The following is an 18,917-nucleotide window of genomic DNA, read 5'->3' as shown; positions in this document are numbered from 1 at the left end:
TTTTTAAAGAGTGAGTACAACTTCCCTCCTCTTATTGACTTCTTGAAAAATTTCTCATGTGTTGAATTTTCTTGCCTTTTCCCTACCCCAGGGCATTTTGCAGGGCAGGTGTCATTTAGAGCCCTGCAGTCCTTGTGACTATTAAGCAACCATTAGCACTGGGTTTAATGCTGCTGTTGTGGGAAACAGCCACAAGGCAGCAGCATTATTACGTTCTCATCTCTTGTTACTAGGGCAACAGAATCTTCCTGGAGGTAGTGTTCCGTGGTTGTAAATTAGAGTGGAATGTGCTGGGACGAGCCCCCAGAAGTTTATGTCTCCTTACTTATGTTTGTTTTTTAAATTTAATTCTATTTCTTTTTGGAGTAAATTTGATTAGAGTCTTTTGATTGTCTGGCTGTACAGAATCTGCTCAATGATTCCTACATATGTCTGTTCATCTTCGGATTCTGTTACCATGTATGTGAATACAGAATGTATATTTTAAAGGTATTGGTGATTATATAATTCATATAGTTTATCTGTTATATGTTTATATGCATGTAACATACATTAGTATATTTATGTTAATCCCATAGTCCTAATTTACCCATCCTCCCCCCTTTCATTTTGGCTAACCATTAGTTTATTTCATAAGTCTGTGAGTGTCTTTTTCTGTGGAAATATGTTCATTGGTAGCAATCTTAGGATAACATGTATAAATGATATCATAGGATATTTGTCATACCCTTTTGACTTACTTAACCTTATATTATTATTTCTAGGCTCTCCTGTAGTCCTGAAAACGGCATTGTTCATTTTTTCCCCGAGGCTACTATTCCATTCTGTCCATATACCACTTCTTCTCTGTCCATTCATCTGTTTATGGACCTTTTTTTGCTTCCATGTCTTGGCTATTTCAGTATTGCTGCAGTGCACATTTGACTGCCTGTGTCTTTCCGATTCTGGTGGTCTTAGGTTATAAGCCCGAGAGGTGCCCTGCCGCATCATATCGTAGCTCAATTTCTACCTTTTCAAGCGGCTCCATTCAGTTTGCGTTAGTGCTGTTACCACTTTACATCCCAGCAGCAAATAGAAGGTACCCATTTCTCTAAAACCCCTTCAGCATTTATAGTTTGTAGACTTTTTGCTGATGGCCATTTGACTGTTGTGAGCTGAAACCTTTATGGAGGTTGGATACGCATGTGGCGAATAATTCCTTATACTGATCTTTAGGCATATCCTTTTTCTTCTTTTCCTTTTTTTGTTAAAGTGTGAGTACAACTTCCCTCTTCATATTCACTTTTTGAAAAATTTCTCATGTGTTGAATTTTCTTGCCTATTCCCTACCCAAGGGCACTTTTTGAGGGTAGGTGTCATTTAGACCCCTGCAGTCGTTGTGACTATTAAGCAACCATTAGCACTGGGTTTAAAGCTGCTGTTGTGGGAAACAGCCACAAGGCGGCAGCATTATTACGTTCTCAACTCTTGTTACTAGGGCAACAGAATCTTCCTGGAGGTAGTGTTCTGAGGTTGTAAATTAGAGTGGAATGTGCTGGGACAAGCCCCCAGAAGTTTATGTCTCCTTACTTAGGTTTGTTTTTTAAATTTAATTTCTATTTCTTATCGTAGTAAATTTGATTTTAGTGTTTTGATTGCCTGGCTGTACAGAATCTGCTCAATGATTCATACATATGTCTGTTCATCCTCGGGTCCTGTTACCATGTATGTGATTACAAAATGTATATTTTAAAGGTATTGGTGATTATATAATTCATACAGTTTATCTGTTATATGTTTTTATACACTTAACATACATTAGTATATGTATGTTAACCCCATAGTCCTAATTTACCCATCCTCCCACCTTTCATTTTGCTAACCATTAGTTTATTTCATAAGTCTGTGAGTGTCTTTTTCTGTGGAAATATGTTCATTGGTAGCAATCTTAGGATAACATGTATAAATGTTTTCATAGGATTTTGTCGTACCCTTTTGAGTTACTTAACGTTATATGATTATTTCTAGGCTCAACTGTAGTCCTGAAAACGGCATTGTTCATTTTTTTCCCGAAGCTAGTATTCTATTTGGTACGTATACCACTTCTTCTTTGTCCATTCATCTGTTCATGAACCTTTTTTCTGCTTCCATGTCTTGGCTATTTCAATATTGCTGCAGTGCTCATTTGCCTGCCTGTGTCTTTCCGATTCAGGTGGTCTTAGGTTATAGGCCCAAAAGGTGACCTGCCGCATCATATGGTAGCTCAATTTTTATCTTTTCAAGCAGCTCCATTCAGTTTGTGTTAGTGCTGTTACCACTTTACATCCCACCAGCAGCTAGAAGGTACACAGTTCTCTAAAACCCCTTCAGCATTTATAGTTTGTAGACATTTTGCTGATGGAAACGACTGGTGTGAGCTGAAACCTTTTTGAATTTGAATTTGCATGTGTCTAATAATTCATTCTACTGACCTTTAGGCATGTCCTTTTTTTTCTTTTCCTTTTTTTTTAAAGAGTGAGTACAACTTCCCTCCTCTTATTGATTTCTTGAAAAATTTCTCATGTGTTGAATATTCTTGCCTATTCCTTACCCCAGGGCATTTTTCAGGGCAGGTGTCATTTAGAGCCCTGCAGTCCATGTGATTATTAAGCAACCATTAGCACTGGGTTTAAAGCTGCTGTTGTGGGAAAGAGCCACAAGGCGGCAGCATTATTACGTTCTCATCTCTTGTTACTAGGGCAACAGAATCTTCCTGGAGGTAGTGTTCCGAGGTTGTAAATTAGAGTGGAATGTGCTGGGACAAGCCCCAAGAAATTTATGTCTCCTTACTTAGGTTTGTTTTTTAAATTTAATTTCTATTTCTTATCGGAGTAAATTTGATTAGAGTGTTTTGATTGTCTGGCTGTACAGAAAGTGCTCAATGATTCCTACATATGTCTGTTCATCTTCGGATTCTGTTACCATGTATGTGATTACAGAATGTATATTTTAAAGGTATTGGTGATTATATAATTCATACAGTTTATCTGTTATATGTTTTTATACACTTAACATACATTAGTATATGTATGTTAACCCCATAGTCCTAATTTACCCGTCCTCCCACCTTTCATTTTGGCTAACAATTAGTTTATTTCATAAGTCTGTGAGTGTCTTTTTCTGTGGAAATATGTTCATTGGTAGCAATCTTAGGATAACATGTATAAATGATATCATAGGATAATTGTCATACCCTTTTGACTTACTTAACCTTATATGATTATTTCTAGGCTCTACTGTAGTCCTGAAAACGGCATTGTTCATTTTTTCCCCGAGGCTACTATTCCATTCTGTCCATATACCACTTCTTCTCTGTCCATTCATCTGTTTATGGACATTTTTTTTGCTTCCATGTCTTTGCTATTTCAATATTGCTGCAGTGCACATTTGACTGCCTGTGTCTTTCCAATTCTGGTAGTCTTAGGTTATAAGCCCAAGAGGTGCCCTGCCGCATCATATGGTAGCTCAATTTTGACCTTTTCAAGCAGCTCCATTCAGTTTGCGTTAGTGCTGTTACCACTTTACATCCCACCAGCAGCTAGAAGGTACACAGTTCTCTAAAACCCCTTCAGCATTTATAGTTTGTAGACATTTTGCTGATGGAAACGACTGGTGTGAGCTGAAACCTTTTTGAATTTGAATTTGCATGTGTCTAATAATTCATTCTACTGAGCTTTAGGCATGTCCTTTTTTTTCTTTTCCTTTTTTTTTAAAGAGTGAGTAAAACTTCCCTCCTCTTATTGACTTCTTGAAAAATTTCTCATGTGTTGAATATTATTGCCTATTCCCTACCCCAGGGCATTTTTCAGGGCAGGTGTCATTTAGAGCCCTGCAGTCCATGTGACTATTAAGCAACCATTAGCACTGGGTTTAAAGCTGCTGTTGTGGGAAAGAGCCACAAGGCGGCAGCATTATTACGTTCTCATCTCTTGTTACTAGGGCAACAGAATCTTCCTGGAGGTAGTGTTCCGAGGTTGTAAATTAGAGTGGAATGTGCTGGGACAAGCCCCCAGAAGTTTATGTCTCCTTACTTAGGTTTGTTTTTTAAATTTAATTTCTATTTCTTATCTGAGTAAATTTGATTAGAGTGTTTTGATTGTCTGGCTGTACAGAATCTGCTCAATGATTCCTACATATGTCTGTTCATCTTCGCATTCTGTTACCATGAATGTGATTACAGAATGTATATTTTAAAGGTATTGGTGATTATATAATTCATACAGTTTATCTGTTATATGTTTTTATACACTTAACATACATTAGTATATGTATGTTAACCCCATAGTCCTAGTTTACCCATCCTCCCACCTTTCATTTTGTCTAACCATTAGTTTATTTCATAAGTCTGTGAGTGTCTTTTTCTGTGGAAATATGTTCATTGGTAGCTATCTTAGGATAACATGTATAAATGTTATCATAGGATATTTGTCGTACCCTTTTGAGTTACTTAACCTTATATGATTATTTCTAGGCTCAACTGTAGTCCTGAAAACGGCATTGTTCATTTTTTTCCCGAGGCTACTATTCTATTTGGTACGTATACCACTTCTTCTTTGTCCATTCATCTGTTTATGAACCTTTTTTCTGCTTCCATGTCTTGGCTATTTCAATATTGTGCAGTGCTCATTTGCCTGCCTGTGTCTTTCCGATTCAGGTGGTCTTAGGTTATAGGCCCAAAAGGTGACCTGCCGCATCATATGGTAGCCCAATTTTTACCTTTTCAAGCAGCTCCATTCAGTTTGCGTTAGTGCTGTTACCACTTTACATCCCAGCAGCAGATAGAAGGTATACATTTCTCTAAAACCCCTTCAGCATTTATAGTTTGTAGAATTTTTGCTGATGTCCATTTGACTGGTGTGAGCTGAAACCTTTTTGGAGGTTGGATACGCATGCGGCGAATAATTCCTTATACTGATCTTTAGGCATATCCTTTTTCTTCTTTTCCTTTTTTTGTTAAAGTGTGAGTACAACTTCCCTCTTCATATTCACTTTTTGAAAAATTTCTCATGTGTTGAATTTTCTTGCGTATTCCCTACCCCAGGGCATTTTTTGAGGGCAGGTGTCATTTAGACCCCTGCAGTCGTTTTGACTATTAAGCAACCATTAGCACTGGGTTTAAAGCTGCTGTTGTGGGAAACAGCCACAAGGCGGCAGCATTATTATGTTCTCAACTCTTGTTACTATGGCAACAGAGTCTTCCTGGAGGTAGTGTTCCGAGGTTGTAAATTAGAGTGGAATGTGCTGGGACAAGCCTCCAGAAGTTTATGTCTCCTTACTTATGTTTGTTTTTTAAATTTAATTTCTATTTCTTATCGGAGTAAATTTGATTTTAGTGTTTTGATTGCCTGGCTGTACAGAATCTGCTCAATGATTCATACATATGTCTGTTCATCCTCGGGTCCTGTTACCATGTATGTGATTACAAAATGTATATTTTAAAGGTATTGGTGATTATATAATTCATACAGTTTATCTGTTATATGTTTTTATACACTTAACATACATTAGTATATGTATGTTAACCCCATAGTCCTAGTTAACCCATCCTCCCACCTTTCATTTTGGCTAACCATTAGTTTATTTGATAAGTCTGTGAGTGTCTTTTTCTGTGGAAATATGTTCATTGGTAGCAATCTTAGGATAACATGTATAAATGTTATCATAGGATATTTGTCGTACCCTTTTGAGTTACTTAACGTTATATGATTATTTCTAGGCTCAACTGTAGTCCTGAAAACGGCATTGTTCATTTTTTTCCCGAGGCTACTATTCTATTTGGTACGTATACCACTTCTTCTTTGTCCATTCATCTGTTTATGAACCTTTTTTCTGCTTCCATGTCTTGGCTATTTCAATATTGCTGCAGTGCTCATTTGCCTGCCTGTGTCTTTCCGATTCAGGTGGTCTTAGGTTATAGGCCCAAAAGGTGACCTGCCGCATCATATGGTAGCTCAATTTTTATCTTTTCAAGCAGCTCCATTCAGTTTGTGTTAGTGCTGTTACCACTTTACATCCCACCAGCAGCTAGAAGGTACACAGTTCTCTAAAACCCCTTCAGCATTTATAGTTTGTAGACATTTTGCTGATGGAAACGATTGGTGTGAGCTGAAACCTTTTTCCATTTGAATTTGCATGTGTCTAATAATTCATTCTACTGAGGTTTAGGCATGTCCTTTTTTTTCTTTTCCTTTTTTTTTAAAGAGTGAGTACAACTTCCCTCCTCTTATTGATTTCTTGAAAAATTTCTCATGTGTTGAATATTCTTGCCTATTCCTTACCCCAGGGCATTTTTCAGGGCAGGTGTCATTTAGAGCCCTGCAGTCCATGTGATTATTAAGCAACCATTAGCACTGGGTTTAAAGCTGCTGTTGTGGGAAAGAGCCACAAGGCGGCAGCATTATTACGTTCTCATCTCTTGTTACTAGGGCAACAGAATCTTCCTGGAGGTAGTGTTCCGAGGTTGTAAATTAGAGTGGAATGTGCTGGGACAAGCCCCCAGAAGTTTATGTCTCCTTACTTAGGTTTGTTTTTTAAATTTAATTTCTATTTCTTATCGGAGTAAATTTGATTAGAGTGTTTTGATTGTCTGGCTGTACAGAAACTGCTCAATGATTCCTACATATGTCTGTTCATCTTCGGATTCTGTTACCATGTATGTGATTACAGAATGTATATTTTAAAGGTATTGGTGATTATATAATTCATACAGTTTATCTGTTATATGTTTTTATACACTTAACATACATTAGTATATGTATGTTAACCCCATAGTCCTAATTTACCCGTCCTCCCACCTTTCATTTTGGCTAACAATTAGTTTATTTCATAACTCTGTGAGTGTCTTTTTCTGTGGAAATATGTTCATTGGTAGCAATCTTAGGATAACATGTATAAATGATATCATAGGATAATTGTCATACCCTTTTGACTTACTTAACCTTATATGATTATTTCTAGGCTCTACTGTAGTCCTGAAAACGGCATTGTTCATTTTTTCCCCGAGGCTACTATTCCATTCTGTCCATATACCACTTCTTCTCTGTCCATTCATCTGTTTATGGACATTTTTTTTGCTTCCATGTCTTTGCTATTTCAATATTGCTGCAGTGCACATTTGACTGCCTGTGTCTTTCCGATTCTGGTAGTCTTAGGTTATAAGCCCAAGAGGTGCCCTGCCGCATCATATGGTAGCTCAATTTTGACCTTTTCAAGCAGCTCCATTCAGTTTGCGTTAGTGCTGTTACCACTTTACATCCCACCAGCAGCTAGAAGGTACACAGTTCTCTAAAACCCCTTCAGCATTTATAGTTTATAGACATTTTGCTGATGGAAATGACTGGTGTGAGCTGAAACCTTTTTGAATTTGAATTTGCATGTGTCTAATAATTCCTTATACTGAGCTTTAGGCATGTCCTTTTTTTTCTTTTCCTTTTTTTTTAAAGAGTGAGTACAACTTCCCTCCTCTTATTGACTTCTTGAAAAATTTCTCATGTGTTGAATTTTCTTGCCTATTCCCTACCCCAGGGCATTTTTCAGGGCAGGTGTCATTTAGAGCCCTGCAGTCCTTGTGACTATTAAGCAACCATTAGCACTGGGTTTAATGTTGCTGTTGTGGGAAACAGCCACAAGGCGGCAGCATTATTACGTTCTCATCTCTTGTTACTAGGGCAACAGAATCTTCCTGGAAGTAGTGTTCCGTGGTTGTAAATTAGAGTGGAATGTGCTGGGACGAGCCCCCAGAAGTTTATGTCTCCTTACTTATGTTTGTTTATTAAATTTAATTCTATTTCTTTTTGGAGTAAATTTGATTAGAGTTTTTTGATTGTCTGGCTGTACAGAATCTGCTCAATGATTCCTACATATGTCTGTTCATCTTCGGATTCTGTTACCATGTATGTGAATACAGAATGTATATTTTACAGGTATTGGTGATTATATAATTCATATAGTTTATCTGTTATATGTTTATATGCATGTAACATACATTAGTATATTTATGTTAATCCCATAGTCCTAATTTACCCATCCTCCCCCCTTTCATTTTGGCTAACCATTAGTTTATTTCATAAGTCTGTGAGTGTCTTTTTCTGTGGAAATATGTTCATTGGTAGCAATCTTAGGATAACATGTATAAATGATATCATAGGATATTTGTCATACCCTTTTGACTTACTTAACCTTATATTATTATTTCTAGGCTCTACTGTAGTCCTGAAAACGGCATTGTTCATTTTTTCCCCGAGGCTACTATTCCATTCTGTCCATATACCACTTCTTCTCTGTCCATTCATCTGTTTATGGACCTTTTTTTGCTTCCATGTCTTGGCTATTTCAGTATTGCTGCAGTGCACATTTGACTGCCTGCGTCTTTCCGATTCTGGTGGTCTTAGGTTATAAGCCCGAGAGGTGCCCTGCCGCATCATATGGTAGCTCAATTTCTACCTTTTCAAGCGGCTCCATTCAGTTTGCGTTAGTGCTGTTACCACTTTACATCCCAGCAGCAGATAGAAGGTACCCATTTCTCTAAAACCCCTTCAGCATTTATAGTTTGTAGACTTTTTGCTGATGGCCATTTGACTGTTGTGAGCTGAAACCTTTATGGAGGTTGGATACGCATGTGGCGAATAATTCCTTATACTGATCTTTAGGCATATCCTTTTTCTTCTTTTCCTTTTTTTGTTAAAGTGTGAGTACAACTTCCCTCTTCATATTCACTTTTTGAAAAATTTCTCATGTGTTGAATTTTCTTGCCTATTCCCTACCCAAGGGCACTTTTTGAGGGCAGGTGTCATTTAGACCCCTGCAGTCGTTGTGACTATTAAGCAACCATTAGCACTGGGTTTAAAGCTGCTGTTGTGGGAAACAGCCACAAGGCGGCAGCATTATTACGTTCTCAACTCTTGTTACTAGGGCAACAGAATCTTCCTGGAGGTAGTGTTCTGAGGTTGTAAATTAGAGTGGAATGTGCTGGGACAAGCCCCCAGAAGTTTATGTCTCCTTACTTATGTTTGTTTTTTAAATTTCATTTCTATTTCTTATCAGCGTAAATTTGATTAGAGTGTTTTGATTGCCTGGCTGTACAGGATCTGCTCAATGATTCATACATATGTCTGTTCATCTTCGGGTCCTGTTACCATGTATGTGATTACAAAATGTATATTTTAAAGGTATTGGTGATTATATAATTCATACAGTTTATCTGTTATATGTTTTTATACACTTAACATACATTAGTATATGTATGTTAACCCCATAGTCCTAGTTAACCCATCCTCCCACCTTTCATTTTGGCTAACCATTAGTTTATTTCATAAGTCTGTGAGTGTCTTTTTCTGTGGAAATATGTTCATTGGTAGCAATCTTAGGATAACATGTATAAATGTTATCATAGGATATTTGTCGTACCCTTTTGAGTTACTTAAGCTTATATGATTATTTCTAGGCTCAACTGTAGTCCTGAAAACGGCGTTGTTCATTTTTTTCCCCAGGCTACTATTCTATTTGGTACGTATACTACTTCTTCTTTGTCCATTCATCTGTTTATGAACCTTTTTTCTGCTTCCATGTCTTGGCTATTTCAATATTGCTGCAGTGCTCATTTGCCTGCCTGTGTCTTTCCGATTCAGGTGGTCTTAGGTTATAGGCCCAAAGGGTGACCTGCTGCATCATATGGTAGCTCAATTTTTACCTTTTAAAGCAGCTCCATTCAGTTTGCGTTAGTGCTGTTACCACTTTACATCCCAGCAGCAGATAGAAGGTATACATTTCTCTAAAACTCCTTCAGCATTTATAGTTTGTAGACTTTTTGCTGATAGCCATTTGACTGGTGTGAGCTGAAACCTTTTTGGAGGTTGGATACGCATGTGGCGAATAATTCCTTATACTGATCTTTAGGCATATCCTTTTTCTTCTTTTCCTTTTTTTGTTAAAGTGTGAGTACAACTTCCCTCTTCATATTCACTTTTTGAAAAATTTCTCATGTGTTGAATTTTCTTGCGTATTCCCTACCCCAGGGCATTTTTTGAGGGCAGGTGTCATTTAGACCCCTGCAGTCGTTTTGACTATTAAGCAACCATTAGCACTGGGTTTAAAGCTGCTGTTGTGGGAAACAGCCACAAGGCGGCAGCATTATTACGTTCTCAACTCTTGTTACTATGGCAACAGAGTCTTCCTGGAGGTAGTGTTCCGAGGTTGTAAATTAGAGTGGAATGTGCTGGGACAAGCCTCCAGAAGTTTATGTCTCCTTACTTATGTTTGTTTTTTAAATTTAATTTCTATTTCTTATCGGAGTAAATTTGATTTTAGTGTTTTGATTGCCTGGCTGTACAGAATCTGCTCAATGATTCATACATATGTCTGTTCACCCTCGGGTCCTGTTACCATGTATGTGATTACAAAATGTATATTTTAAAGGTATTGGTGATTATATAATTCATACAGTTTATCTGTTATATGTTTTTATACACTTAACATACATTAGTATATGTATGTTAACCCCATAGTCCTAGTTAACCCATCCTCCCACCTTTCATTTTGGCTAACCATTAGTTTATTTGATAAGTCTGTGAGTGTCTTTTTCTGTGGAAATATGTTCATTGGTAGCAATCTTAGGATAACATGTATAAATGTTATCATAGGATATTTGTCGTACCCTTTTGAGTTACTTAACGTTATATGGTTATTTCTAGGCTCAACTGTAGTCCTGAAAACGGCATTGTTCATTTTTTTCCCGAGGCTACTATTCTATTTGGTACGTATACCACTTCTTCTTTGTCCATTCATCTGTTTATGAACCTTTTTTCTGCTTCCATGTCTTGGCTATTTCAATATTGCTGCAGGGCTCATTTGCCTGCCTGTGTCTTTCCGATTCAGGTGGTCTTAGGTTATAGGCCCAAAAGGTGACCTGCCGCATCATATGGTAGCTCAATTTTTATCTTTTCAAGCAGCTCCATTCAGTTTGTGTTAGTGCTGTTACCACTTTACATCCCACCAGCAGCTAGAAGGTACACCGTTCTCTAAAACCCCTTCAGCATTTATACTTTGTAGACATTTTGCTGATGGAAACGATTGGTGTGAGCTGAAACCTTTTTCCATTTGAATTTGCATGTGTCTAATAATTCATTCTACTGAGCTTTAGGCATGTCCTTTTTTTCTTTTCCTTTTTTTTTAAAGAGTGAGTACAACTTCCCTCCTCTTATTGATTTCTTGAAAAATTTCTCATGTGTTGAATATTCTTGCCTATTCCTTACCCCAGGGCATTTTTCAGGGCAGGTGTCATTTAGAGCCCTGCAGTCCATGTGACTATTAAGCAACCATTAGCACTGGGTTTAAAGCTGCTGTTGTGGGAAAGAGCCACAAGGCGGCAGCATTATTACGTTCTCATCTCTTGTTACTAGGGCAACAGAATCTTCCTGGAGGTAGTGTTCCGAGGTTGTAAATTAGAGTGGAATGTGCTGGGACAAGCCCCCAGAAGTTTATGTCTCCTTACTTAGGTTTGTTTTTTAAATTTAATTTCTATTTCTTATCGGAGTAAATTTGATTAGAGTGTTTTGATTGTCTGGCTGTACAGAAACTGCTCAATGATTCCTACATATGTCTGTTCATCTTCGGGTTCTGTTACCATGTATGTGATTACAGAATGTATATTTTAAAGGTATTGGTGATTATATAATTCATACAGTTTATCTGTTATATGTTTTTATACAGTTAACATACATTAGTATATGTATGTTAACCCCATAGTCCTAATTTACCCGTCCTCCCACCTTTCATTTTGGCTAACAATTAGTTTATTTCATAAGTCTGTGAGTGTCTTTTTCTGTGGAAATATGTTCATTGGTAGCAATGTTAGGATAACATGTATAAATGATATCATAGGATAATTGTCATACCCTTTTGACTTACTTTACCTTATATGATTATTTCTAGGCTCTACTGTAGTCCTGAAAACGGCATTGTTCATTTTTTCCACGAGGCTACTATTCCATTCTGTCCATATACCACTTCTTCTCTGTCCATTCATCTGTTTATGGACATTTTTTTTGCTTCCATGTCTTTGCTATTTCAATATTGCTGCAGTGCACATTTGACTGCCTGTGTCTTTCCGATTCTGGTAGTCTTAGGTTATAAGCCCAAGAGGTGCCCTGCCGCATCATATGGTAGCTCCATTTTTACCTTTTCAAGCAGGTCCATTCAGTTTGCGTTAGTGCTGTTACCACTTTACATCCCACCAGCAGCTAGAAGGTACACAGTTCTCTAAAACCCCTTCAGCATTTATAGTTTATAGACATTTTGCTGATGGAAATGACTGGTGTGAGCTGAAACCTTGTTGAATTTGAATTTGCATGTGTCTAATAATTCCTGATACTGAGCTTTAGGCATGTCCTTTTTTTTCTTTTCCTTTTTTTTAAAGAGTGAGTACAACTTCCCTCCTCTTATTGACTTCTTGAAAAATTTCTCATGTGTTGAATTTTCTTGCGTATTCCCTACCCCAGGGCATTTATCAGGGCAGGTGTCATTTAGAGCCCTGCAGTCCTTGTGACTATTAAGCAACCATTAGCACTGGGTTTAATGCTGCTGTTGTGGGAAACAGCCACAAGGCGGCAGCATTATTACGTTCTCATCTCTTGTTACTAGGGCAACAGAATCTTCCTGGAGGTAGTGTTCCGTGGTTGTAAATTAGAGTGGAATGTGCTGGGACGAGCCCCCAGAAGTTTATGTCTCCTTACTTATGTTGGTTTTTTAAATTTAATTTCTATTTCTTATCAGAGTAATTTTGATTAGAGTGTTTTGATTGCCTGGCTGTACAGAATCTGCTCAATGATTCATACATATGTCTGTTCATCTTCGGGTCCTGTTACCATGTATGTGATTACAAAATGTATATTTTAAAGGTATTGGTGATTATATAATTCATACAGTTTATCTGTTATATGTTTTTATACACTTAACATACATTAGTATATGTATGTTAACCCCATAGTCCTAATTTACCCATCCTCCCACCTTTCATTTTGGCTAACCATTAGTTTATTTGATAAGTCTGTGAGTGTCTTTTTCTGTGGAAATATGTTCATTGGTAGCAATCTCAGGATAACATGTATAAATGTTATCATAGGATATTTGTCGTACCCTTTTGAGTTACTTAACGTTATATGATTATTTCTAGGCTCAACTGTAGTCCTGAAAACGGCATTGTTCATTTTTTTCCCGAGGCTACTATTCTATTTGGTACGTATACCACTTCTTCTTTGTCCATTCATCTGTTTATGAACCTTTTTTCTGCTTCCATGTCTTGGGTATTTCAATATTGCTGCAGTGCTCATTTGCCTGCCTGTGTCTTTCCGATTCAGGTGGTCTTAGGTTATAGGCCCAAAAGGTGACCTGCCGCATCATATGGTAGCTCAATTTTTATCTTTTCAAGCAGCTCCATTCAGTTTGTGTTAGTGCTGTTACCACTTTACATCCCACCAGCAGCTAGAAGGTACACCGTTCTCTAAAACCCCTTCAGCATTTATACTTTGTAGACATTTTGCTGATGGAAACGACTGGTGTGAGCTGAAACCTTTTTGAATTTGAATTTGCATGTGTCTAATAATTCATTCTACTGAGCTTTAGGCATGTCCTTTTTTTTCTTTTCCTTTTTCTTTAAAGAGTGAGTACAACTTCCCTCCTCTTATTGACTTCTTGAAAAATTTCTCATGTGTTGAATATTCTTGCCTATTCCCTACCCCAGGGCATTTTTCAGGGCAGGTGTCGTTTAGAGCCCTGCAGTCCATGTGACTATTAAGCAACCATTAGCACTGGGTTTATAGCTGCTGTTGTGGGAAAGAGCCACAAGGCGGCAGCATTATTACGTTCTCATCTCTTGTTACTAGGGCAACAGAATCTTCCTGGAGGTAGTGTTCCGAGGTTGTAAATTAGAGTGGAATGTGCTGGGACAAGCCCCCAGAAGTTTATGTCTCCTTACTTAGGTTTGTTTTTTAAATTTAATTTCTATTTCTTATCTGAGTAAATTTGATTAGAGTGTTTTGATTGTCTGGCTGTACAGAAACTGCTCAATGATTCCTACATATGTCTGTTCATCTTCGGATTCTGTTACCATGTATGTGATTACAGAATGTATATTTTAAAGGTATTGGTGATTATATAATTCATACAGTTTATCTGTTATATGTTTTTATACACTTAACATACATTAGTATATGTATGTTAACCCCATAGTCCTAGTTTACCCATCCTCCCACCTTTCATTTTGTCTAACCATTAGTTTATTTCATAAGTCTGTGAGTGTCTTTTTCTGTGGAAATATGTTCATTGGTAGCTATCTTAGGATAACATGTATAAATGTTATCATAGGATATTTGTCGTACCCTTTTGAGTTACTTAACCTTATATGATTATTTCTAGGCTCAACTGTAGTCCTGAAAACGGCATTGTTCATTTTTTTCCCGAGGCTACTATTCTATTTGGTACGTATACCACTTCTTCTTTGTCCATTCATCTGTTTATGAACCTTTTTTCTGCTTCCATGTCTTGGCTATTTCAATATTGCTGCAGTGCTCATTTGCCTGCCTGTGTCTTTCCGATTCAGGTGGTCTTAGGTTATAGGCCCAAAAGGTGACCTGCCGCATCATATGGTAGCTCAATTTTTATCTTTTCAAGCAGCTCCATTCAGTTTGTGTTAGTGCTGTTACCACTTTACATCCCACCAGCAGCTAGAAGGTACACAGTTCTCTAAAACCCCTTCAGCATTTATAGTTTGTAGACATTTTGCTGATGGAAACGACTGGTGTGAGCTGAAACCTTTTTGAATTTGAATTTGCATGTGTCTAATAATTCATTCTACTGAGCTTTAGGCATGTCCTTTTTTTTCTTTTCCTTTTTTTTTAAAGAGTGAGTACAACTTCCCTCCTCTTATTGACTTCTTGAAAAATTTCTCATGTGTTGAATATTATTGCCTATTCCCTACCCCAGGGCATTTTTCAGGGCAGGTGTCATTTAGAGCCCTGCAGTCCATGTGACTATTAAGCAACCATTAGCACTGGGTTTAAAGCTGCTGTTGTGGGAAAGAGCCACAAGGCGGCAGCATTATTACGTTCTCATCTCTTGTTACTAGGGCAACAGAATCTTCCTGGAGGTAGTGTTCCGAGGTTGTAAATTAGAGTGGAATGTGCTGGGACAAGCCCCCAGAAGTTTATGTCTCCTTACTTAGGTTTGTTTTTTAAATTTAATTTCTATTTCTTATCTGAGTAAATTTGATTAGAGTGTTTTGATTGTCTGGCTGTACAGAAACTGCTCAATGATTCCTACATATGTCTGTTCATCTTCGGATTCTGTTACCATGTATGTGATTACAGAATGTATATTTTAAAGGTATTGGTGATTATATAATTCATACAGTTTATCTGTTATATGTTTTTATACACTTAACATACATTAGTATATGTATGTTAACCCCATAGTCCTAGTTTACCCATCCTCCCACCTTTCATTTTGTCTAACCATTAGTTTATTTCATAAGTCTGTGAGTGTCTTTTTCTGTGGAAATATGTTCATTGGTAGCTATCTTAGGATAACATGTATAAATGTTATCATAGGATATTTGTCGTACCCTTTTGAGTTACTTAACCTTATATGATTATTTCTAGGCTCAACTGTAGTCCTGAAAACGGCATTGTTCATTTTTTTCCCGAGGCTACTATTCTATTTGGTACGTATACCACTTCTTCTTTGTCCATTCATCTGTTTATGAACCTTTTTTCTGCTTCCATGTCTTGGCTATTTCAATATTGCTGCAGTGCTCATTTGCCTGCCTGTGTCTTTCCGATTCAGGTGGTCTTAGGTTATAGGCCCAAAAGGTGACCTGCCGCATCATATGGTAGCTCAATTTTTACCTTTTCAAGCAGCTCCATTCAGTTTGCGTTAGTGCTGTTACCACTTTACATCCCAGCAGCAGATAGAAGGTATACATTTCTCTAAAACCCCTTCAGCATTTATAGTTTGTAGACTTTTTGCTGATGGCCATTTGACTGGTGTGAGCTGAAACCTTTTTGGAGGTTGGATACGCATGTGGCGAATAATTCCTTATACTGATCTTTAGGCATATCCTTTTTCTTCTTTTCCTTTTTTTGTTAAAGTGTCAGTACAACTTCCCTCTTCATATTCACTTTTTGAAAAATTTCTCATGTGTTGAATTTTCTTGCGTATTCCCTACCCCAGGGCATTTTTTGAGGACAGGTGTCATTTAGACCCCTGCAGTCGTTTTGACTATTAAGCAACCATTAGCACTGGGTTTAAAGCTGCTGTTGTGGGAAACAGCCACAAGGCGGCAGCATTATTACGTTCTCAACTCTTGTTACTATGGCAACAGAGTCTTCCTGGAGGTAGTGTTCCGAGGTTGTAAATTAGAGTGGAATGTGCTGGGACAAGCCTCCAGAAGTTTATGTCTCCTTACTTATGTTTGTTTTTTAAATTTAATTTCTATTTCTTATCGGAGTAAATTTGATTTTAGTGTTTTGATTGCCTGGCTGTACAGAATCTGCTCAATGATTCATACATATGTCTGTTCATCCTCGGGTCCTGTTACCATGTATGTGATTACAAAATGTATATTTTAAAGGTATTGGTGATTATATAATTCATACAGTTTATCTGTTATATGTTTTTATACACTTAACATACATTAGTATATGTATGTTAACCCCATAGTCCTAGTTAACCCATCCTCCCACCTTTCATTTTGGCTAACCATTAGTTTATTTGATAAGTCTGTGAGTGTCTTTTTCTGTGGAAATATGTTCATTGGTAGCAATCTTAGGATAACATGTATAAATGTTATCATAGGATATTTGTCGTACCCTTTTGAGTTACTTAACGTTATATGATTATTTCTAGGCTCAACTGTAGTCCTGAAAACGGCATTGTTCATTTTTTTCCCGAGGCTACTATTCTATTTGGTACGTATACCACTTCTTCTTTGTCCATTCATCTGTTTATGAACCTTTTTTCTGCTTCCATGTCTTGGCTATTTCAATATTGCTGCAGTGCTCATTTGCCTGCCTGTGTCTTTCCCATTCAGGTGGTCTTAGGTTATAGGCCCAAAAGGTGACCTGCCGCATCATATGGTAGCTCAATTTTTATCTTTTCAAGCAGCTCCATTCAGTTTGTGTTAGTGCTGTTACCACTTTACATCCCACCAGCAGCTAGAAGGTACACAGTTCTCTAAAACCCCTTCAGCATTTATACTTTGTAGACATTTTGCTGATGGAAACGATTGGTGTGAGCTGAAACCTTTTTCCATTTGAATTTGCATGTGTCTAATAATTCATTCTACTGAGCTTTAGGCATGTCCTTTTTTTCTTTTCCTTTTTTTTTAAAGAGTGAGTACAACTTCCCTCCTCTTATTGATTTCTTGAAAAATTTCTCATGTGTTGAATATTCTTGCCTATTCCTTACCCCAGGGCATTTTTCAGGGCAGGTGTCATTTAGAGCCCTGCAGTCCATGTGACTATTAAGCAACCATTAGCACTGGGTTTAAAGCTGCTGTTGTGGGAAAGAGCCACAAGGCGGCAGCATTATTACGTTCTCATCTCTTGTTACTAGGGCAACAGAATCTTCCTGGAGGTAGTGTTCCGAGGTTGTAAATTAGAGTGGAATGTGCTGGGACAAGCCTCCAGAAGTTTATGTCTCCTTACTTAGGTTTGTTTTTTAAATTTAATTTCTATTTCTTATCGGAGTAAATTTGATTTTAGTGTTTTGATTGCCTGGCTGTACAGAATCTGCTCAATGATTCATACATATGTCTGTTCATCCTCGGGTCCTGTTACCATGTATGTGATTACAAAATGTATATTTTAAAGGTATTGGTGATTATATAATTCATACAGTTTATCTGTTATATGTTTTTATACACTTAACATACATTAGTATATGTATGTTAACCCCATAGTCCTAGTTAACCCATCCTCCCACCTTTCATTTTGGCTAACCATTAGTTTATTTGATAAGTCTGTGAGTGTCTTTTTCTGTGGAAATATGTTCATTGGTAGCTATCTTTGGATAACATGTATAAATGTTATCATAGGATATTTGTCGTACCCTTTTGAGTTACTTAACCTTATATGATTATTTCTAGGCTCAACTGTAGTCCTGAAAACGGCATTGTTCATTTTTTTCCCGAGGCTACTATTCTATTTGGTACGTATACCACTTCTTCTTTGTCCATTCATCTGTTTATGAACCTTTTTTCTGCTTCCATGTCTTGGCTATTTCAATATTGCTGCAGTGCTCATTTGCCTGCCTGTGTCTTTCCGATTCAGGTGGTCTTAGGTTATAGGCCCAAAAGGTGACCTGCCGCATCATATGGTAGCTCAATTTTTACCTTTTCAAGCAGCTCCATTCAGTTTGCGTTAGTGCTGTTACCACTTTACATCCCAGCAGCAGATAGAAGGTATACATTTCTCTAAAACTCCTTCAGCATTTATAGTTTGTAGACTTTTTGCTGATGGCCATTTGACTGGTGTGAGCTGAAACCTTTTTGGAGGTTGGATACGCATGTGGCGAATAATTCCTTATACTGATCTTTAGGCATATCCTTTTTCTTCTTTTCCTTTTTTTGTTAAAGTGTGAGTACAACTTCCCTCTTCATATTCACTTATTGAAAAATTTCTCATGTGTTGAATTTTCTTGCGTATTCCCTACCCCAGGGCATTTTTTGAGGGCAGGTGTCATTTAGACCCCTGCAGTCGTTTTGACTATTAAGCAACCATTAGCACTGGGTTTAAAGCTGCTGTTGTGGGAAACAGCCACAAGGCGGCAGCATTATTACGTTCTCAACTCTTGTTACTATGGCAACAGAGTCTTCCTGGAGGTAGTGTTCCGAGGTTGTAAATTAGAGT

Source organism: Balaenoptera borealis (assembly GCF_965194805.1).
Source record: "Balaenoptera borealis genome assembly, contig: HAP1_SCAFFOLD_583, whole genome shotgun sequence".
In the NCBI taxonomy this organism is placed as follows: domain Eukaryota; kingdom Metazoa; phylum Chordata; class Mammalia; order Artiodactyla; family Balaenopteridae; genus Balaenoptera; species Balaenoptera borealis.
The sequence above is the reverse complement of the archived record's forward strand: the minus strand, read 5'-3'. Positions refer to the sequence as shown.